The 23,970-nt window shown below is 37.3% G+C and overlaps 1 pseudogene; it reads right to left on the bottom strand.

Annotated features, from left to right (window-relative positions):
• Positions 1–16,458: 16,458 nt before the first annotated feature.
• On the bottom strand, positions 16,459–17,980 carry LOC106824329 (ATP synthase subunit alpha, mitochondrial-like; annotated as a pseudogene).
• Between the last annotated feature and the right edge of the window lie 5,990 nt (positions 17,981–23,970).

Genomic DNA, 23,970 nt, shown 5'->3' with positions numbered 1-23,970 from the left:
GAGAGAAATGTAGGAGATGAGGTCAGAGAGTAAGAAGGGCTCAGATCCTGTAGGACCTTATGGATCCAGTGGAAAGGTGATGTGAGCCGCAAATGTAATTTTAAATTTTCTAGTAGCCATATTTTGAAAAGTAAAAAGAAACAAGTGAAATTAATTCTAATAATATATTTTATTTGACCCAACATATCCAAAATATTATTTCAGCATTAATCAATATAAGAAAATATTAATGAGATATTTTACATTTTTTCTTTCTTACTAAGTCTGTAAAATCTAGTGTGTATTTTATACTCATAGCACATCTAAGTTCAGACTAGCACATTTCAAGTCCTCAGCAGCCATGTGTGGCTTGTGGCTACCATACTGGTACAGGTATACACAATTATAAAGCCTTTGAAGAGTTTTGTTTTGTCCTATTTATCAAATATATACAAAAATAAAGAGAAGAGTATAATGAATTTAATGTTGCCATCACCCGGTTTCAACAGTTAGCAAAATGACCAGTCTTGTTTCCTCTATACCTCCATCCACTTTCCTTGAACTCAGATTATTTTGAAGAATATATTGGAGAGTTTTCAAAGGAATGACTTTTAACAGCCGACTCTGACTGCCAAGTGGAGAATAGCTTGTGAAGGAGAAGCATGGATGGAAACAGGAAGACCTGTAGTGAGGCCATTAGAATAATCCAGGTGAATTTACTGCACCTTAGTCAGGGGTGATGGCAGTGGAGATGGTGAGAAATGGAGGATTGATTAGATCCTTAATGTATTTCAAAGGTAGAAGTTGACAGGATATATTAATGGATTGGTTATGCAATGTGAGAGAGAAGAATCAGGGATAACTTTGAGGTATTTGTCCTGGGCAACATGATACGGTTGCCACTTACTGAAACAGAAGAGACCACCAGAAGAACAGTTGGACAGAAACCATGAGTTCATTTTGAACATGTTAAAATTAAATTACCTATGAGACAGTCAAATACATATAGTGAATAAAGAGTTGGATATCTAGATCTGCAATTCAGGGAAGAAGTCAAGGCAGGAGATATAAATTTGACAGTGATCAGAAAATAGGTGGGAAGATGGTATTAAGATGGTGGCATAGGTGAACTCTGAACTCACCTCCTCCTACAAACACAACAAATTTACAACTATTCTCGGAACAACTGCCCCCGAGAGAGAACTGAAAACTCAATAAAAAGAACCTCCACAACAAGAGACAGTGCTGCCTGAGGCGGAAGAAGCAGAAATTCCTCGCTGAAGAGCAAAAAGCCATGTTCAACTTGCAGCACCTCACGGTGAGCTGGGAGCAATCTTAAGGTACAAAGCCTTCCCTGGAGGAGTGGGGGATCTGAACAGGGGAGCGTTACCACAATAAGCAGCTTTTGGACTCAGCACAAACAAGACAAGTGTCATGTTATTCAGCTTTGCTGGCTGTTGACTACAACAGGCAATACTCCCAGAAAAGCTATCAGACATACAGGAAAACAACCTGCTCTTAATGGGCACACGCACAAATTCACCCATTTTGGAATGCAACCTAAAATCACCAGAAAGAAAGCACAGTCCTTTGGTGAAAAGAGATTCACTTGATAAGCTCTGGGCACATCTGGGTGAGAGGTGAGGCCACCCCAGGCTGGGACTATCTCTCTAGAGACTGAGAAATTGGTGGCAGCCATTATTGTGACTTAGGACAGGCATGCTGACACAGACACTGGCAGACACCACTGGAGTTCTTCCCCTGGCCTGTTAGCCCAGGGTTCTGTCCTCCCCACCAAAACACCAACTTAAAAACCAGCTCAGCCAGGGAAGGCAGGCCAACCTAGGGGCTGGCGCAACCCAACAGCAAGTACTCAGGCAACTTGTGGGCCTGCATAGGTGGGGTGCCTGGAACCCCTGCAGCCAGGCAGGTAGGCCCAATTCTATGGGGCAGAGCATGCATGAGGGGTGGGCCTGCATAGGTGGAGTGTGGGGGGCCTCTGCAGTGGGGCAACTGAGTCCGCTCCAGTGGATTGGGGTGTATGCAAGGGGCAGGATTGTATTGGTGAGGTGTGTGGCCCTGCAGGTGGTGAGGCTCATCAGCTGCAGTAGACTTGTGCTTCTCAAACAACCACATAGGGCATCAGTGCCACCTTCCAGAGCCTGAAACAGCTGGGTGCTCCTATGCCTGGGGCCAGCCCCACTCAGCTGCAACCCTGAGAGAGCTGACAACAGCCTTGCAGGCCAGAGGCCTAGAGAAATTGTAAGCCCCTGAGCCTATCAATCAGCTACGCTAGGGGTCTACTCACTTAATGGAAAAACTGCAACAGGAATGTGCTATTAGACCTTGCAGCCAACTGTACTGGGGCTCCCCACACCCAAAAAAGCGACTGAAGGGACCACAGCAGTCACACACAGCCAAGCATTACAATGAGCCAGCTGGTGGACAGCCTTGTCACCACAGGCACCTTCAACAAGAGCAACCCTGCCACATCAGAAGGACACATGTAGCCCACACAGGGGTAACTCCTGGAACATTCGGAACTGGTGATGAGAGGGAAGCATACTGCTGGGTCTCATAAGGCATGTCTTACATAAGGCCACCTCTCCAAGATTGAGAGACATAGCTGACACACCTAATACATAGATATAAGCACAGAGAAAGAGGTCAAAGGGGGAGACAAAGGAATATGTTCCAAGTAAGGGAACAGGCCAAAACCTCAGAAAAATAACTAAATGAAACAGAGATAAACAATCTACCTGACAAAGAGTACAAACTAAGAGTAAAATAAGGATGCTCACTGAGCTTGGGAGAAGAATGGATGAACTCAGTGAGAATTTCAACAAAGAATTGGAAAATATCAAAAAGAACCAATCAGAAATGAAGAATACAATACTGGAAAGGAAAGATTAACTAGAGGGACTCAATAGCAGAGTAGATGTTACAGAACAGATCAGTGAGGTGGACAAAAGACTAGGGGAAACCACTCAAGCTGAACAGATAAAAGAAAAAAGAATTAAAACGAATGAGGACAGTTTACGGGACCTCTGGGACAACATCAAGTGGACTAACATCTGTATCATAGGTGTCCCAGGAGGAGAAGAGAGAGACAAAGGAGCAGAAAATGTATATGAAGAAATAATAGCATAAAACGTTCCTAACCTAAGGATGGAAACAGACATCCAGATACAGGAAGCACAGAGAGCAGCAAATAAGATGAACCCAAAGAGGCCCACACCAAGACAGATTATAATTAAAAAGTCAAGAATTAAACATAAAGAGAGAATCCTAAAAGCTACAAGAGAAAGACAACAACTTATATACAAAGAAAACCCCAGAAGGCTATCAGCTGACTTCTCAGCAGAAACCTTACAGACAAGAAGGAAGTGGCGTGATATACTTAAAGTCCTGAATGGAAAAAACCCACAGCCAAGAATACTCTACCCAGCAAGATAGCATTCAGAATAGAAGGAGATAAAGAGTTTCCCAGACAAGCAAAAACTAAAGGAGTTTATCACCAAGAAATCAGCCTTACAAGAAATGCTAAAGGAACTTATTTAAGTGAAAAAGAAAAGATTACAAATAGGAATAAGAAAATTATCAGAAAAAAACAATAAAATCACTGGTAAAGACAAATATACAGTAAAAGTTGCAGATCAACCACATATGAAGCTAATATGAAAGTCAAAAGATGAAAGTACTAAAATCATCTATTTCCATGATAAGAGGATAATGGATACACACACACAAAAAATGAGGTTAGATGTGATTTCAAAACCTAAAACGTGGGAGGAGGGGAGTAAAAGAGTAGAGCTTTTAGCAAGAGGTCAAACTAAAGAGACCGTCAATTTAATACAGATTGCTATATACGTAGTTTATTATATATGAGACTCGTGGTAATCACAAACCAGAAACCTATAATAAACACACAAAAAATTAGGAGAAAGGAACCCAAACATAATACTAAACAAAGCCATCAAACCACAAGGGAAGAGAGCAAGAGAAGAAGAAAGGAACAGAGAACTACTAAAACACACAGAAAAAAAGTAACAAAATGGCAATAAGTACATTCTTATCAATAGCTACTTTAAATGTCAATGGACTAAATCCTCCAATCAAAAGGCACAGGATGGCTGACTGGATAAAAAAACAAGACCCAGATATATGCAGCATACAAGAGACACATTTCAGATCTAAAGACACTCACAAACTGAAAGTGAAGGGATGGAAAAAGATACTCCATGCAAACGCCAATGAAAAGAAAGCTGGGGTAGCAAAACTTATATCAGACAAAATAGACGTTAAAACAAAAACTGTAACAAGAGACAAAGAAGGGCACTACGCAATGATAAAGTGAACAATCAAACAAGAGGATATAACACTTGTAAACGTCTATGAGCCCAACATAGGAGCACCTGAATATATAAAGCAATCATTTACAGACATAAAAGGAACACACAATATTAGTAGGGGACTTTAACACTCCAATTACACCAATGAATAGATCATCCAAACAGAAGCTCAATAAGGAAACATTGGCCTTAAATGACGCATTAGACCAGATGGACTTAGTAGATACATACAGAAGCTTCCATCCAAAAACCACAGAGTACAGATTCTTTTCAAATGCAATGGAATATTCTCCAGGATAGATCACATATTAGGCCAAAAAACAAGTCTAAATAAATTTAAGAAGGTTGAAATAATACCAAGCATTTTTTCTGACCACAACAGTATGAAACTAGAAATTAACTGCAGGAAGAAAATTGGAAAAGCCCCAAATATGTGGAGATTAAACAAAATACTACTGAACAATGATTGGGTCAATGAAGAAATCAAAGGACAAATCAAAAGATATGCAGAGACAAATGAAAATGAAAATGTGACATGCCAAAATGTACAGGTCACAGCAAAAGCAGTTCTGAGAGGGAAGTTTATAGCAATACAGGCATACCTCAACAAACAAGAAAAATCTCAAATAATCTAACAGTTTACCTAAAGGAACTGGAAAAAGAAGAACAAAGCCCAAAATCAGTAGAAGGAAGGAAATAATAAAAGTCAGAGTAGAAATAAATAAAATAAATACTAAAAAAATAATAGAAACAATCAATGAAACTAAGAGCTGCTTCTTTGAAAAGACAAAATTGACAAACCTTTAGCTAGACTCACAAAGAAAAAAAGAGAGAAGGCTCAAATAAATAAAATCAGAAATCAAAGAGGAAAAATTACAACAGACACCCCAGAAATACAAAAGATTATGAGTCTACAATGAAAAACTATATGCCAACAAATTGTATAATCTATAAGAAATGGATAAATTCTTATAATCATACAACCTTCCAAAATTGAATCAAGAAGAAATAGGGAATTGAATAGACCAACCACCAGTAAGGAGATTAAAACAGTAATCAAAAACTTCCCCAAAAATAAAAGTCCAGGAACGATGGCTTCCCTGATGAATTCTACCAACTTTCAAAGTAGACTTAACACTTACCCTTCTCAAACTCTTTAAAAAATTGAAGAGGAGAGGAACCTTCCTAACTCATTCTATAAATCCAACATCACTCTGATACCAAAACCAGACAAGGACAGCACAAAAAAAAAGAAAATTACAGGCCAATATCATTGATGAACGTCAATGAAAAAATCTTCAACAAAATACTAGCAAATCAAATACAACAATACATTAAAAAGATCATACACCATGATCCAGTGGGATTTATTCCAGGGATGCAGTGATGGTTCAACTCTACAAATCCATCAACACGATATACCACATTAACAAAAAGAAGAATAAAAATCTCATGATCATCTCAATAGATGTAGAGAACACACTTGACAAGATACAGCAACCATTTATGATAAAAACTCTGAATGACATGGGTATAGAAGGAAAGTACCTCAAATAATAGAAGTCATATATGACAAACCCACAGCTAATATCATTCTCAATGGAGAAAAACTGAAAGCTATCCCTCTAAGAACTGGAACCAGACAAGGATGCCCACTTGCAACACCCTTATTTAAGATAGTATTGGAAGTCCTAGCCAGAGCAATCAGGCAAGAAAAAGAAATAAAAGGGATCCATATTGGAAAAGAAGAAGTGATGAAACTGTCACTAGTTGCAGATGACATGATTTTATATTTAGAAAACCCTAAAGAATCCACCAAAAAGCTTTTAGAAATAATAAATGAATACTGTAAAGTTACAGGATACAAAATCACGTACAAAAATCAGTTGTGCTTTCATATGCTAACAAGGAAGTAACAGAAAGAGAAATTAAGAATACAATCTCATTTACAATTGCAACAAAAAGGACAAAATACCTATGAATAAACTTAACCAAAGAAGTGAAAGACCTTTACACTGAAAACTATAAAATATTGTTAAAAGAAATTAAAGAAGACACAAAGAAATGGAAAGATAGTCCATGATCTTGGATTGGAAGAATTAACATTGTTAAAATGTCCATACTTCCTAAAGCAATCTACAGATTCAATGCAATCCCTATCAATGTTCCAATGACTTTTTTCACAGAAATAGAACAAAGAATCCTAAAATTTACCTCTAACAATAAAAGACCCTGAATAACCAAAGGAATCCTGAGAAAAAACAACAAAGCTGGAGGTATCACACTTCCTGATTTCAAAATATACTACAAAGTTATAGTAATCAGAACAGCATGGTACTGGCACCAAAACAGACACACAGATCAATGGAAAATAATCAAAAGCCCAGAAATAAACCCACACATCTATGGACAGCTAATTTTCAACAAGGGAGCCAAGAATGTACAATGGAGAAAGGAAAGTCTCTTCAATAAATGGTGTTGGGAAAACTGGACAGCCACAAGCAAATAAATGAAAGTAGACCATTATGCTATACTATACTCAAAAATTAAGTCAAAATGAATTAAAGACTTGAATGTAAGATCTGAAACAAGAAACTTCTGGAAGAAAACATAGGCAGTACACTCTTCAACGTCAGTTTTAGCGGCATTTTTTCAAGTACCACGTCTGACTGGGGAAGGGAAACAATGGAAAAAATAAACAAATGGGACTACATCAAACTAAAAAGCTCTGCACAGGGGCTGGCCCTGTGGCCTAGTGGTTAAGTTTGCATGCTCTGCTTCGGTGGCCCAGGGTTTCACCAGTTCAGATCCTGGTTGTGGACATGGCACTGCTCATCAAGCCATGCTGAGGCGGCATCCCACATGCCACAACTGGAAGAACTCACAACTAAAAATACACAATTACGTACTGGGGGCTTTGGGAGAAAAAGGAAAAATAAAATCTTTAAAAAAAAAAAAGCTCTGCATAGTAAAGGAAACCATCAACAAAATGAAAAGACATCCTAACAATTGGGAGAAGCTATTTGCAAACCATCTATCTGGTAAGGGGTTAATATCCAAAAAATATAAAGAACTTAGACATCTCAACAACAAAAAAACTAAAAACCCAATTAAAAAATGGGCAAAAGATCTGAACAGATATTTCCCCAAAGAAGATATACAGATGGCCAACAGGCACATGAAAAGATGTTCAACATCACTAATTTCAGAGAAATGCATATCAAAGCTATAATGAGATATCACCACATGCCCATCAGAATGGCTATTATTCACAAGACAGGAAATAACAAGTGTTGGAGAGGATGTGGAGAGAAGGGAATGCTCATACTCTGCTGAGTGGGAGTGCAAATTGGGGCAGCCACTATGGAAAACAGTATGGAGATCCCTCAAAAAATTAAGAATAGAACTACCATATGATCCAGCTATTCCGTTGCTGGGTATTTATCCAAAGAATATGAAAACATGAATGCATAAAGATACATGCACCCCTATGTTCATCGCAGCATTATTCACAATAGCCAAGACTTGGAAGCAACCTAGGTGCCCAGCAAGGGATGAGTGGATAAACAAGATGTGGTATATATACACAATGGAATACTACTTAGCCATAAAAAAGGATGAAATCTTGCCATTTGTGACAACATGGATGGACCTTGAGGGTATTGTGCTAAGTGAAATAAGTCAGAGTGAGAAAGTCAAATATCATATGATCTCACTCATAAGCAGAAGATAAAAACAACAACAAACACATAGAGACAGACATTGGATTGGTGGTTACCAGAGGGGAAGGGAGAAGGGAGGAGGGTGAAAGAGGTAATTAGGCATTTGTACGTGGTGATGGATTATAATTAGTCTTTGGGTGGTGAACATGATGTAATCTACACAGAAATCAAAATATAATGATGTACAACTGAAATTTATATGACATTATAAACCAATGTTACCACAGTAAAAAGAAAGGAAGGAAGGAAGGAAGAAAAAGAGAAAGAAATGAAGGAAGGAAGGAAAGAAGAAAGGAAGGAAGGAAAGAAAGAAAGAGAGAGAAAGAAAAGAAAAGAAAGAAAGAAAGAGAAAGGAAGGAAGGAAAGAAAGAAGGAGAAAGAGAGAAAATGGGTGATATTTAAAACCATGGGACAAGATGTGTTCACTAGGAAGTGAATATCAATCAATAGGGAGAGGTTCTGGTCACTGCAAAGTTTAGAGGCAGAAAAGGAGGATGAACCAGAAAAGGAGAGTCACTAGAAGCCTCAAGTGAGCTGGAAAAAAATAAATATAAAACACAAGAAAAAGTAGTGTCCCAGAAAACAAGTAAAAGAAATATTTCAAGACAGAGGTAGTAAGCAAAACACAAAACTAAATCTAAAAAGAAAATAAAAACCAACGCCTAAAATTTGAAAATAAACTGAAACAAGTGAACCTAATGGTATATCAGTTTGGTGACAACATCACACAGAGAAAAGAATATTCCAGTTGACCTTAGAACAAAATATTTTGACTATACAATTCTTAGTTAGGCTATATTTTCAAAACAAATAAGTTACAAAAGCAAACACATCTTAAACTACCTAGTTTCATTTTATTGTTGTCTTATTGTTAACGGTAACAATTGTATTTTTATTTTGAAACTCATATACATATATTTTAATATAATACAACTAAGAAACTGTTAAAGCTGTTAAGGAAGGGCCGAGTGGTTAAGTTTGTGCTCTCTGCTTAGGCGGCCCAGCAATTTTGCTGGTTTGGATCCTGGGCGTGGACATGACACTGCTTGTCACTGTGCTGGGGCAGTGTCCCACATGCCACAACTAGAAGGAGCTACAACTAGAATATACAACTATGTACTAGGAGCCTTTGGAAGAAGAAGGAAACATAAAATCTTTTTCTAAAAAAAGCTCTTAAGGACATAACGTTCAGCATAAAAATGTCAGTTAAAAACCTTGTGATTTTAAATTCTGGTTGTAAATATCAGTATAAACTTGCAATTTTTTTAAAGTTACTTATTTTCCAGCTCTATCCACTGAAAAGGCCAAGAAGCAATGATAATCCAGTAGCAACAAGAATCTTGTATTATGGTCTCAAAACACCATTTCACACTGAAAGGTCTCAGGTTTTTTGGACAAACAGCCAATTCCAGGAAATGTAGCCGTTGTGCTTGTGACATCTTATCCTTCCAGAAAGCAAGGAAGCTATCAGAATCTAATAGTGCCATATCACATGAATACAGAAACCTCAAAACACTCCCCCTTGTTCTATTACTCAAATAGAATAATTTGAGTATCAAATTATTGCAACACATAGAAATACACTGAAGATGTAAAGCTTTGAGTTCATAGTGATATTCAAGAAAGGAAGAAGTCAGAGAGAGAGATTCTATGGACATCGTGGAGGTTGCTAGGTAACCAACACATTACTCTAAAATTGGATAATTAAAAGGAAGTAAAGATCTTTCCTGTCTTTTTGTTATGAACATTATTTCAGGGTAACCAAATAATCCTAACAGATGTAGGAAAGTTCTTCTATACAGGAGAATTCTATCTAAAAATGTAAAAGGAATAATTGAACTAGAAAATCACCATCTTGCAATCCCTAATTATTTCAAAATGAATGAGACAATGATCATCAGTAGATACTAAAATCATTAGGTGAAAGATTGTTGGGAAACTTTAGAGTAAAGGAACCAGGCTGTCACCACCTGAACAACTTAAGCATTACTAAGAGTGAGACAATTGGACACTATGAGACTCTTGAGGCAATGAAATAATATGAAGTCTATACCATCAACTATAACATATTCTTGTCAAAAATTTCAAATAGAATTTAATTATGTGCTTAGATCTAACTTCCAGACTATGGGAAATACAGAGGATGGAGAAGCAAATTAAATACCACAAGGATGCAATTGAGGCATTCCACAGGACTACTGACCCAGTTTCTTTAAGAAGTAAATGGAGGAGTGATGTCATCATCGTGGCAGAGTGAACTTGCCTGGGACTCTCTCCTCTCCAACATACAACAAAAAGGAGCAACCATATTCCAACAAAAAAATACCCTAAAAGCAGAAAAATCCTCAAAGAGTCACGGCAGCCAGACAACGGAGTGGGGAGAGGCTGGAGACCCCCTTGGAGGAGCTGAAACGGGGTAAGAGAGAACTGCACTCCCTCCCATAAAGACTGGGATCACTGCCTTGGGAGGCTCTGTGAGGGAAGGAGTTGGGGAGGGGTCATGCATCTGTGGGATCACCCAGGGATCGCTAGGGCCCTTGCAGCCTAGAGGGAAGCCCTCTCATGGGGTGAAAGCTTTCGTTCAGGGTGATGTCATCAAGCCAAGACCCCAGGAGACTAGGTAGCGAGAGCTGATCGGGAAAGTTGAAAATGCACACAGGTGAAAGCGCCGCTCCCCTTACCTGTGTCGTGCCTTCTCAGCTGAAGGCGGAGGGCTCAGAATATGCGGCCTTCAACCCCCATCCAGTGGCAATAGGCTGTAACAGCAACCGAATAATATCAGAATGGGAAAGTCCCATCCTTCCGACATCAGGCACTTCATCAAATCTCCAGACTAGAGAGAAAATGACAAGCACCTAGAACTCAGTCCTGAGGACACAGAAATAAGTAAACTAAATGACAATGAATTAAAAATTGCTACCATCAAAAAACTCAATGAGGTAAAAGAGAATATCGGAAACAATTCAATGAGTTCAGGAGCTACTTCACAAAAGAGATTGAAACTATAAAGAAGAATCAATCAGAAATATTAGAGATGAAAGACACAGTGGAAGAGAGAAAATTCGATTCCCTGAATGCTGGTGTGGACACCATAGAGGAGCAAATCAGCATAATTAAAGATAGACATGTTGAAATGCTCCAGCCAGAGGAGGAGAGAGAACTAAGACTAAAAAGAAATGAAGAAAGTCTCCATTGTAAGTATTCAAGAAGGTGAAGAGGAGAATGAAGCAGAAAGCATGTTCAAAGAAATAATAGCAGAGAACTTCCCAAATCTAGGGAATGAGAGGGAAATATGTGTGGAGGAATCTTCCAGATCTCCTAGATTTGTCAATGTAAAAAGACCTACTGCAAAGTATATAGTAGTAAAACTGGCAAAAATGAATGACAAAGAAAGAACACTCAGGGCAGCAAGGCAGAAGAAAATAACCTACAAAGGAACCCCTATCAGACTTTCAGCAGATTTCTCTGCAGAAACCTTACAAGCTAGGAGAGATTGGAATGACATATTCAAAACTTTAAAAGATAAAAATCTTCAGCCAAGAATACTCTATCCAGCAAAAATATCCTTCAGATGTGAGAGAGAAATTAAATCTTTCCCAGACAAACAAAAGCTAAGGGACTTTGTAGCCATGAGACCCACCAACGAGAAATCCTCAAGAAGGCCCTCATACCTGAAAAAAGAAAAAAAGGAAGAAAGTGGTCACAAAACATAGAGTAAGGAGACAAATAGATAGAATCAGAATAGGATAGCAAATATTCAACTGTAGCATTAGTCTAAAGGGAAGGAAAACACCAACAACAAAGACAATCTTATCACTTTAACCACAAACTCACAACACAAGTTGGAATAAGATATGAGAATAACTTAGGAGGGGAGGAGGAAAGGGACTGAATCAGTTTAGACTAAGGAATAAGAGGCCATCAGAAAATGGACTATATTATACAAGAGATTATACAAACTTCAGGGTAGCCACTAAACTAAAAAGCAGAACAGAGACACAAAAAATAAATAAGGAAAAAACAAAGAAACACATCATTAAAAACTGCATAATTCAATGGGTGGACCAAAACACACAGGACGAGAAACAAAGGAAATGCAGGAAAACCGGAAAACGAGTGATATAATGACAGCATTAAGCCCTCAGACATCAATAATCACCTTCAATGTAAACGGATTGAACTCTCCAATAAAAAGACACAGAGTGGCAAGATGCATTAAAGAAGAAGATCCAACAATTTGCTGCCTCCAGGAAACACATCTCAGCTCCAATGACAAATACAGGCTCAGAGTGAAGGGGTGGAAGATGATACTCTAAGGTAATGGCAAACGAAAGAAAGCAGGTGTTGCAACACTTATACCGGACAAAGTAGGCATCAAGATAAGGCAGGTAGAGAGACAGAGGGGCAATATATAATGATCAAAGGGACACTCCATCAAGAAGAAATAACGCTTATAAATATCTATGCACCCAACAGGAGCACCAAAGTTCATAAAGCAACTATTAACAAACCTAAAAGAAGATATTAAAAATAACACAATAATAGTAGGGGACCTCAACACCCCACTCACATCATTGGACACATCATCCAGACAGAAAATCAACAAGGAAACAGTGGAATTAAACAAAAAGTTAAAACAGTTGGACTTAATAGACATATATAGAACACTTCATCCAAAAATAGCAGAATACACATTCTTCTCAAGTGTGCACAGAACATTCTCAAGGATAGAACTAATGTTGGGAAACAAGGCAAGCCTCTATAAATTTTAAAAAATTGAAATAATAACAAGCATCTTCTCTGATCATAATGCTATAAAGCTAGAAATTAATTACAAGAAAAAAGCTGAGAAAGGCACAAAGATGTGGAGACTAAACAATATGCTATGGAACAAACAATGGATCACTGAAGAAATTAAAGGAGAAATCAAAAAAATATCTGGAGACAAATGAAAATGATAACATACCATACCAACTCATGGGATGCAGCAAAAGCTGTATTAAGAGGGAAACTCATCACAATACAGGCACACCTTAACAATCAAGAAAAATCCCAAATAAGCAATCTCAAATTAGACCTAACTGAATTAGAAAAAGAAGAACAAACAAAGCCCAAAGTCAGCAGAAAGAGAGAAATAATCAAAATCAGAGCAGAAATAAATGCGATTGAAACAAAAAAGGCAGTAGAAAGGATCAATGCAACAAAGAGCTGGCTCTTTGAGAAGATGAATAAAAGTGACAACCTCCTAGCCAGACTTACAGAGAGAAAGCTCAGATAAACAAAATCAGAAATGAAAGGGAGAAATAACAACAGACTCCACAGAAATACAACGGATTATAAGAGAATACTACGAAAAACTATTTGCCAACAAAATGGATAACCTCGAGGAAATGGATATATTCTTAGACTCTTACAACCTCCCAAAGCTGACTCAGGAAGAAATAGCCAATCTGAATAGACCAATCACAAGGAAAGATATTGAAACAGCAATCAAAATCATCCCAAAGAATAAAACCCCAGGACCAGATGGCTTTCCTGGGGAATTGTACCAAACTTTCAGAGAGGAGTTAATACCTATCCTTTTCAAGCTATTCCAAAAAATTAGGGAGGATGGAACACTTCCTAATACATTCTACGAGGCCAACATCACTCTGATATCAAAGCCTGACAAGGACAGCACAAAAAAGGAGAACTTCAGGCCAACATCACTGATGAACATAGATGCAAAAATTCTCAACAAAATTTTGGCAACCTGAATTCAGCAAAACATCAAAAGGATCATACATCATGATCCAGTGGGATTCATACCAGGGACACAAGGATGGTTCAACATCCACAAATCAATCAACATGATACACAATATCAACAAATTGAGAAATAAAAACCACATGATCATCTCAATAGATGCAGAGAAAGCATTTGACAATATCACACAGCCATTTATGATAAAAACTCTTAATAAAATGGTGACAGAAGGAAATTACCTCAACATAATAAAGGCCATGTATGACAAACCCACAGCCAACATCATACTCAATTGGCAAAAATAGAGCACCATCTCCCTGAGAATAGGAAAGAGACAAGGATGCCCACTATCACCACTCTTATTCAACATAATACTGGAGGTTTTGGCCCGAGCAATTAGGCAAGAGAAAGGAATAAAAGGAATCCACATAGGGAGTGAAGAAGTGAAACTCCCGCTGTTTGCAGACAACATGATCTTATATACAGAAAACCAAAAAAAATCCATTGGAAAACTAATAGAAATAATTAACAACTACAGTAAAGTTGCAGGGTACAGAATCAACTTACAAAAATCAGTTGCTTTTCTATACTCCAATAATGAACTTAGAGAAAGGAACTCAAGGATATAATTCCACTTGCAATTGCAACTAAAAAAATTAAGTACCTAGGAATAAATTTAACCAATGAGGTGAAGGACTTATACAAATAAAACTATAAGACATTACCGAAAGAAATTGATAATGACTTAAAGAGATGGAAAAAGATTCCTTGCTCATGGATTGGAAGAATGAAGATAGTTAAAATGTCCATACTACCCAAAGCAATCTACAGATTCAGTGCAATCACTATCAGAGTCCCAATGAAATTCTTCACAGAAATAGAACAAAGAATTCTAAAATTCATATGGGACAATCAAAGACCCTGAATTGTTAATGCAATCCTGAGAAAAAAGAACAAAGCTGGAGGTATCACAATCCCTGTCTTCAAAATGTACTACAAAGCCATAGTGACCAAAACGGCGTGGTACTAGTATGAAAACAGGCACACAGATCAACGGAACAGAACTGAAAGCCCAGAAATAAAACCACACATCTACAGACAGCTAATCTTCGACAAAGGTGCCAAGAACATACAATGGACAAAAGATAGTCTCTTCAATAAATGGTCTTGGGAAAACTCAACAGCCACATGTAAAAGAATGAAGGTAGACCACTATCTCACACCATACACAAAAATAAACTCAAAATGGATCAAAGACTTGAAGATATGTCCTGAAACTAAAACTCCTGAAAGATAATATTGGTAGTACACTCTTTGACATCGAACTAAAAAGGATCTTTTCAAATACCATGTCCTCTAAGACAAGGGAAACAAAAGAAAAAATAAACAAGTGGGAATTCATCAGACTAAAGAGCTTCTGCAATGCAAAAGAAACTAGGATCAAAACAAAGAGACAACCTACCAATTGGGAGAAAATATTTGCAAATCATATATCTGACAAGTGGTTAATCTCCATAACATATAAGGAACTCACACAGCTGAACAATAAGAAAGTAAAAAACCCAATCAAAAAGTGGGCAGAGGAGATGAACAGACATTTTTCCAAAGAAGATATACAGATGGACAATAAACACATGAAAAGATGTTCAACATCACTAATCATCAGGGAAATGTCAATCAAAACTACACTAAGATACCACCTTACACCCGTTAAAATGGCTGTTATCACTAAGACTAAAAATAACAAATGTTGGAGAGGGTGTGGAGAGACGAGAACCCTCACACACTGCTGGTGGGAATGCAAAGTGGTGCAACTACTACGGAAAACAATATGGAGAATCCTCAAAAAACTAAAAATAGAACTACCATATGACCCAGCCATCCCACTACTGGGTATCTGCCCAAACAATTTGATATCAACAATCCAAAGTAACATATGCACCCCTATGTTCATTGCAGCACTGTTCACAATAGCCAAGACACGGAAGCAACTCACGTGCCCATTGACCGATGACTGGATAAAGAAGGGGTGGCATATATATACAATGGAATACTACTCAGCAAGAAAAAAAAGACAAATTCATCCCATTTGCAATAACATGGAAGGAGCTAGAGGGAATTCTGCTAAACAAAATAAGCCAATCTGAGAAAGACAAACACCAGATGACTTCACCCATACGTGGAATATAAACAAGTCCTGGGACAAAGAAAACAGTTCAGTGGTTACCAGGGGAAGGGGGGTGAGGGGCACAGGGGGTGAAGGGGAGCACTTATGTGGTGACAGACAAGAAATAATGTGCAACTGAAATCGCACATTGATGTAAACTATTATGAACTCAATAATTTAAAAAAAAAGAAGTAAATGGAATAAGGGAGAGGGAAATGGAGCACTCCTCCATGTGAAAAGAGATCTTAGAGACTGTAGGAACTAAATTCAATATGTGGCCCTTGCTTGGATTCTGACTTGAAAAAAAATTGTAAAAAGACATTTTTTGAGACAATTGGGGAAGTTTTAATAGTTCATATGAAAACTTAAGAAATGTTGATTTCATTTCCTTTGATGTAAACATGGCTTTGCAGTTATACAAGAAATTTTTTTTTGTCTTTTAAAGCATAATGAAGTAGTTAGGATAAATTATCATTCCATTTAAGATTTGCTATTAAATACTCCAGCAAAAAAAGAAATAAAATAGAAACAGCTCCAGTTTACTAAGATACGCTCTTACACCATCATTGATAAGAGTCACTTGTTCTTCAATAGCATATGGGAATAGTCCCCTTGCTTCAGCCACTCAGATACATACCGTGACTCAAGAGTTGTTGGGTGGCAGCACAGAGGTCAGAAATGAATTGGGCAAAGGAAGCAAGCTCGAGATTAGGAGCCAATTCCAGCTTCATGGGACCTGCCACCTGTATACGGCCCTGGTTTGGGCAGCAGGTCTGACACAGGACACAGACAAACCAATGTTAATGGTAGGGAAGATACTTTTGTAGAAAACTTGTTTCCAAGAAGATCTGTCCATCAGTGACGGCAATGACATTTGTTGGAATGTAAACAGACACATCACCAGCTTGTGTTTCTGTGACCGGTAAGGCAGTCAAGGAGGCACCACCAAAGAATCATTCATTTTGGCTCCTCTTTCCAACAGATGGGAGTGTAGGTAGAATTCACCACCAGGATAGGCCTCGCAAGCCACAGAGGGGTCTGCGGAGCAGGAGACATCTGACAATAAGCAATAGTCTATCTGGATAACTCGTCATAGATGATCAAAGCATGTTTGCCATTATCTCTAAATTTTCTCCCATAGAAAGGCAGAATAAGGAGTCAGGTACTGATGTGGGCCAGCATCAGAAGCAGTAGCTAAAACCACAATGGTGTACTTCATGGTATCTGTAACTCTCTTCACCAATTGGGCAACAGTGGATCTCTTTTGACCAATAGAAATGTAGATACAGTATAGCTTCTTCTTTTCATCAGATTCATCATTGAAACATTTCTGGCTAATGATCTTGTCAATCATTGATGTTTTGCCAGTCTGTCGGTCACCGATAATCAGCTCAGGCTGACCACGACAAATTGGCACCAAGCTATCCACAGCATTAATGCCCATCTGCATTGGTTCCTGCACAGAGTTTGGAGGAATGATCCCAAGGGCTTTCAGGCCAACTCACCTACAGGTCTTGGCACCAACTGGACCCTTTCCATCAATAACATTACCAAGGGCATCTCCTGCATGACCCAACAGTTTCTCACCAACCAGAATGCCCACAATGGCTCCTGCACTCTTCATAATATTTCCTTCCTTAATTAGTTTATTGTTTCCAAACACAACAACAACAGCATTGTCAGGTTCCAAGTTCAGAGACGTACCCTTTAAGCCTGCAAAAAATTCTATGCTTTCTTCTGCTTGAACATTCCTCAGCCCATGTACTCGAGCAATAACACCATCAATACTTGAGACACATCCAGTCTCTTCAAGGGCAACAGAGGTATTAGCTCCAAGAATACACCCTTTGAGAACAGAGGACACCTTGGCAGTGCCAGCCTTCTGAAGACAAGTGTTAGAGGCAAGGAGGTTCCTTGTGACAATCAAAGAAGATCCCAAAGCATTTTTGGAGACCAGACTGGCCTGCAGAGGGAGGATGCAGCCCATGGACCAAGGCCACATGCACAGACAGCATCTTTGCAGCTCTCCTTGGTTGGTTCCTCTGCAGCTGCAGCCTCTGGACTGACTCCCAAGCAAATATTAACGAAAAGAAATTACACTAGTATTTGAGATAGTATATTTAAGATAGTATATTAGTATTGTAAGATAATTAGATTAGTATCAGACAAAACATACTTTTAAGAAAAAAAATCCTTGTTATGCATAAAGAAAGTCAGAACAGAAGGATAAAAAGAATAATTCAATTTTTCAATAAAACAATAGAATTTTATATAACTTTTTATTTTTAACTTTTTATTATGAAACTCCCAAACGTATACAAAAGTAAAAAATAAAATGGTACAATGAACACATATATCCACTACTTAGATTCAACTATTGTTAACATTTTGTCATGTTAGCTTTATTGATTTATCAATCTATATTTCGTTTTTTATTATTGTGGTTGAGCTGTTTCAAAGTAAGTGTCATGCGTTATAACATTCCATGCCAAAATACTTTACACATCTAAAAAAGAAAAGAACATTATTCTATCTAAAAACAATGGTGCATCACCCCAATAACATAAAAATAGCTCCCTAATTTCATCTCATACCCATTCTATATTTAAACTTACCCATGTCCTCAAAATGTTATTTATAGCTCATTTTTCCGTAGCAGGATCAGATCAAGGATCATCTATTGTATTTGATTCCTGTATCTCGTAAGTTCATTTTAATCTATAATATTCCCGCCTCCCCTATTTTTAGGCAATCCTATTTCTAGGAATCTATCCCAAAGATAACACTAGCAAAAAAAATGTTTATTGAAGTATAATTGACATATAACATAATATTAGTTTCAGGTGTACAACACAATGATTCAATATTTGTATATATTGCAAAATGATCACCACAATAAATCTAGTTAACATCCATCACCATACATAGTTACAAATTTTTTTTCTGTGATACAAACTTTTATGTTTTACTCTCTTAGCAACTTTCAAATATGGAATACAGTATTATTAACTACAGTTGCTATGTAGTACATTACATCCCCATCATTGATTGATTGATTGATTGATTGATGTTTTTTCTTAAAGATTGGCACCTGGGCTAACAACTGTTGCCAATCTTCCTTTTTTTTTTTCCCAAAGATTGGCACCTGGGCTAACAACTGTTGCCAATCTTTTTTTTTTTTTCTGCTTTTATCTTCCCAACCCCTCCCTGTACACAGTTGTATATCTTAGTTGCACATCCTTCTAGTTGTGGGATGTGGGATGCCACCTCAACGTGGCCTGATGAGCAGTGCCATGTCCGCGCCCAGGATCCGAACCCTGGGCCGCCGTAGCAGAGCGCGCGAACTTAACCACTCGGCCACGGAGCCAGCCCCTGATTTATTTATTTTAAACCTGGAAGTTTGTACCTTTTGACTCCCTTTACCTATTTCTCTCATCCCCATACTCCCCACCTTTGGCAACCACCAATCTGTTCTCTGTATCTATGAGCTTAGTTTGTTTGGTGTTTTTTAGATTCCACACACAAGTGAGGTCATAACCAGCAAAAATCTTTTAAAAATACATATGTAAAAGTTATTCCCTTCAGCACTATTTGTTACAGCAAAAAGACTGGAAACAAACCAAATATCCATTAATAAGGGACTGGTTGCATGAACAGCCATACAATGAAGTCCTATGCAGCAGTAAAAAGAAGAGAAAGATCTCTCGAATAGTGCTATGGAGTGATGTCCAGAATACATTGTTAAATGTATAAATCATATCACATAACATATATAGAATGCTACCTTTTGTCTAAAAATGATTAAAGAGCAAAGCAAAACTGAATAAAAATAAGAGGGGACATCATTACAAATCACAAAGCAGATATTAAAAAGACAATAAAAAGAGATTAGCAGCAACTTTATGCCCATAAGTTTGAAAATTTAAATGAACAAGAAAAATTTAGAGAAAGACAAACTCACTAAAACTAAGACAAAAAGAAAAAGAAAATCTAAATAGCCCCATCCTTATTAAAGAAAATGAACCCATAATTAAAGACCTTCTCCCCCCAAAATCTCCAAGCCATGTGGCTTCACTAGTGACTTCTAAATTAACAAAGAAATAACGTCAATCTTACACACGCTCTTATAGGGAATATGTCTCAACTTGCTTTATGATACCAGAAGAAACTCAACACCACAACTTAAGAAGGTATTACAGGGAAGGGAATTTATAGACCAATTTTTCTCATAAATCTTACAAATCTATGGTTTAAAAATCCCTAAAACAGGGGGTGAGCCCAGTAGCACAGCAGTTAAGTTTGCACGTTCTGCTTTGGCAGCCCTGGGTTTGCTGGTTTGGATCCCAGGTGTGGCCAGGGCACCACTTGTCAGGCCATGCTGTGGCAGGCGCCCCACATATAAAGTAGAGGAAGATGGGCACGGATGTTAACTCAGGGTCAGTCTTCCTCAGCAAAAAGAGGAGGATTGGCAGCAGATGTTAGCTCAGGGCTAATCTTCCTCAAAAAAAAAAAAATCCCCAAAACAAAATAGTAGCAAATTGAATCCAATAATATATAAAAAGAATAATACATTATAACCTTGAATGCAAGGTTGATTTAATATTTGCAAATCAATCAATGCAATTCACCACATTAACATAATAAAGAAAATGTAAACTGACAGGAATATGGAATAGGATTAAAAACCCATTATAACCAGGTACCTGAGATTTGCATGGTAAGTCTGTAATACATGCAAAAAGATACACAATTATTCTCAAGGAAATAGATAGCAACTTGGTTTAGAATATCGTCAAAGAACAACTCTCTCCTCTGGGCTAAGCCTTACTTTCTTTATAATTAGCAATCAGGCAAATTTTGGGACACCAAAAGGCAGAGACTGGTCAAAGGGTCATTCTATTAGTCCCTTTATTGTCTGTCTCAAAGATTTTGCTTTTTCATCCCTCTGCTGGTACAATATTCTTTTTTTCAGTGTATGCAGGAGCAGTTCAGGACCCCTACACCCATGATTTTATGGGTTTGCTTACAATCTACAACTAAGCTTATGGGCACAATGGGGTGACTGTTTCAAAGCAGTGAGGTATTATGACGCTTCTATTGCCTATTACCTACCCTGAGCATGAGAGAATGTGGGGACACATTGTATTACCGATGAGAATGTGAGATGGCACAACCACTTTGGAGAAAAAGTGTATTTCTTAATACACTTACCATATGACCCAGTAATTTCACTCTGAGGTATTTACTCAAAAGAAATGAAAACATGTTCACAAAAAGACATCTGTAAGAATGTTCATAGCAGCTTTATTCATAATAGCCAAAAACGAGAAACAGCCCAGATGTTCATCAATAGGAGAAAGGATATACAAACTGTTACATTCTCACAATGAAATATTACTCAGCAATAAACAAATTACTGACACATGCAACAATATAAATGAAAATCAGAAACACTGTGATGAGCGAAAGCAGCCAGACGCAAGAGAACACACTGTGTGACTCCATTTATACGAAATTCTAGAATAGGCAAACTTAGTCTATGGTGGGAAAAATTGCCTTGGGTTTGGTGGGGTGGGGGTGGGATATGAGGGGCCTTTCCGTGTGATGGTAATATTCTATATACTAATAAGAGTTTGGGTAGCAGGTTAATGCACTTGTCAAAACTCAGCTAATGCACACTTAAAATTTTTGCATTTTATTGCATATAAATTTTACATCAAAAGAGGAAACTTTAAATATTGACCTCTAGTTAATAATTTGCACGCTGAAGTACTTAGGGTGAAGTGTGTTGATAACTGTAATTTGTTTCAAAAAGTGTAGAAAACAAAATGGATTAATGGATAGACATGGCAAAGTATAATAAAAAATTAATGGTAGAATCTCAATAGTGGACATATTCTTTCAGCCTTGCTGTATGTTTCAAGCAAGTTCAGCGAAGACGCTTTCTCCAAGTAGGCACATTAAGTAGCAAGTAAGCATAACCGAAAAAAAAGAGACTTGTCATGGGAATTTGAAAAGCATTATGAATTTTCATTCCTTTTAAGCAATATGTATAATTTGTCTTCAGGGTGTGCACAGTTCTCAGTGTCACTTAAAAACATTAGTTGATATCATAACTTGATAGTGCCATTTGTTTCCTATAATAAACGAGAAAATTATTAATTACATAGTATGGGGAGTGGCAAGTCTATAAAGAGAAATTTGATCAAGGATCTCCCAGAACATGACTTGACTTTATTAGTAAAGCAGATATTTTAGTTTCTTCTAATTGTCTCCCCAACCTGGAAAAAAAAAAAGTCCTATATGGCTTGTCCGGTCTAGAAGTTTGCTTTTCTTCTTGCTGCTAGCAACAAATTAGACTTCCGTATCAATTATTTTTCTTCTTAAATCAAGCAAAATGAGAACAGCTTTGTGTAAATAATAATCTGTATAATTATATCAGTGGCTTTTAAAACTTTTTTAACCTCAACTTACTTAAGAAATACATTTTATATCATGACCCAGGAAACACACACATAGAGAGATCTGAATCAAAAGTTTCAGGAAACACTTACCCTTATTACTTACGATGCAATCTGATATTTTAATTTTATTCCATTCCTTCAAAATGCTGGTCACGGCCCACTAAATTGATTTCATATCTCCCTAAAGGATCATAACTTGCCATTTGAAACATCGTACTATGTAGTCCTTAATATTTTTAAGAAAAATGTAAGTCCTGAATATGGACTGCACTTGATACAATCTATGAATTGTAGAAATATGAAATCTTTCTATTGCTTTAAATGTGCTATTCCTCAGATCCCTTTTCTCATGTTAAATTAACAAATATGTATTAAACACCTACTTCAACTTTAAAAATCTATAGTATTTTAAAACAATCAGCTTCAAATAATATTTACTTGCTATATTAAAATACATGAGTTTTTTGCATAGAAATAGCTAGCATAAAAAGTTTGATAATATCCTATTTAAACTATATCCATCTATCACAACACATTCAGATGTGCATTAAAGATCACTAGAAAATAAACAAAAACATTTTTCTCGAAATCCCCAGAGAACAAGTAGGGGAAGAACACAGAGAATATGAGCAAAACATGCAGAATCATTTCTTTGTATTCGTATTAAACCACTATCTGTGAAACATACATTGGCAACTGACATAGTTCATCCGCTAGAATGAATTAGTTCCCAGAAAATTTCTCAAACAGACGTGAGTCTAATCTCTCCTATCTTTAGACATGTCTCAGTTCTAGAAGTTATCAAAGTTTTTGTTTTTAAGATGAAAATCATTACACATTAAATTGAAATAATAAATGAATTCATTTGACAAATATTTACTATATGCCAGGTGCTGTGCTAGGGGCTGGAGACACGACAGTCTCTGAATATATAGAAAAGGCTCCTATTTTATTTTATTTTTTATTTATTTTTATTGAGGTAACTGGTTTATAACACTACATAAATTTCAGGTGTACATCATTATATTTCAGTTTCTGTATACACTACATCATGTTCCCCACCCAAAGTCTGGTTTCCATCTGTCACTGTACAAATGTCTCCTTTTGCCTTCCCTCCTCCGTCTTCCCCTCTGGTAACCACCAGTCTGTTCTCTGTATCTATGTGTTTGTTTGGTGTTGTTGTTTTATATCTTCCACATGAGTGAGATCATACGGTGTTTGTCTTTCTCTATCTGACTTATTTTGCTTAGCGTAATACCTTCAAGGTCTATCCATATTGCTGCAAACGGCAAGATTTCATCATTTTTATGGCAAGATTTTATCTTTTATATAAATGTAACACACATATAACACATCTTCTTTACCCATTCATTTGTTGATGGGCACTTAGGTTGTTTCCAAGTCTTGGCTATTGTGAATAATGCTGCAATAACCATGAGGGTGCGAACATCTTTTCGAATTAGAGTTTTCATGTTCTTTGGATAAATACCCAGAAATGGAATAGCTGGATCATATGGTAGCTCTATTTTTTGAGGAATCTC

This window comes from Equus asinus, chromosome 1 (genome assembly GCF_041296235.1).
Source record: "Equus asinus isolate D_3611 breed Donkey chromosome 1, EquAss-T2T_v2, whole genome shotgun sequence".
NCBI classification, from domain to species: domain Eukaryota; kingdom Metazoa; phylum Chordata; class Mammalia; order Perissodactyla; family Equidae; genus Equus; species Equus asinus.
This window is presented reverse-complemented; position numbering and strand designations above follow the sequence as displayed.